Genomic DNA, 1,141 nt, shown 5'->3' with positions numbered 1-1,141 from the left:
TTGTGGTACACGGGCCTCTCACTGTTGTGGCCTCTCCCATTGCGGAGCACGGGCTCCGGACGTGCAGGCTCAGCGGCCACGGCTCACGGGCCCAGCCGCTCCGCGGCACGTGGGATCCTCCCGGACCGGGACACAAACCCGCATCCCCTGCATCGGCAGGCAGACGCTCAACCACTGTGCCACCAGGGAAGCCCGGGAGGTGGATTCTTAACCACTGGACCACCAGGGAAGTCCCGGAAGGATCCACTTCTAAGTTCACCAGGTTGTTGGCAGAATTCATCTCCTTGAAGCTGCAGGACTGAGGGCTCTTGTTTCTTCCTGGCTATTGAAGGGCCACTGTTTTCAGCTCCTAGAGCCGCCCAGTTCCTGGCCCGGTGGGACTCACCAACACAGCTGATTTCAAGACTCAAGTCAGGCAGGAAGATAGCAAATCCAGCACGATGTGTGCTACAGTCTCATAATCATGCACACACAGTCCCGTATATCCTGTCACCGTTGCCGTATTCTGTTGGTCAGGAGCAAGTCACAGGTTCTGCCACACTCAAAGGGGAGGGATCACAGGAGGGCATGAACGCCAGGAGGTGGCCATCATGGGGCCACCGTCAGCCTCTCTGCCCCAGATGGCTATGTGTGTTTTCACATGTCTGTAATTGTACTTTATGTAATTTCAGACCCTTCTTTTTCTCTTAATGTTAATTCCTTAAGGGTTTTTTCATACTTTATGTGGTCTTCTGAATCATCATTAGCAGTGAATGCAAGTGCTCTACTGGTTGACTAAGCCATTTCCCTAAATGAAACATTTAGGTTTTATTGAGTTTAAATAACATTGTGAAGAACATCCTTTGTGCATCAAACTTTTTTTCTCTTTAGAGCTTGATTTATCCCCTTGGGAAGATACACATAAAGTTATATTATTATTCCTATTGGAATACTTAAAGTCATCTTAATTTCTATCCACTAGACTCTGAGCGCCAATGCTGGGGCCATGGCTACTTGCCCCATCAATTTGAGTTTTACAGCCACACCGTGTTTTGGCAGGAAAGGGTAACAAATGGTCAGTTTACAAAGAGCAAAGTGAGGTGGGGGAGGGACAATTTGTGTCTGACCTGAAGCTGAGATTGTCCCTAATCAGTTCTTCGGG

The sequence above is a fragment of the Lipotes vexillifer genome, unplaced genomic scaffold (genome assembly GCF_000442215.2).
Source record: "Lipotes vexillifer unplaced genomic scaffold, Lipotes_vexillifer_v1.1 scaffold75, whole genome shotgun sequence".
Classification (NCBI taxonomy): Eukaryota; Metazoa; Chordata; class Mammalia; order Artiodactyla; family Lipotidae; genus Lipotes; species Lipotes vexillifer.
This window is presented reverse-complemented; position numbering follows the sequence as displayed.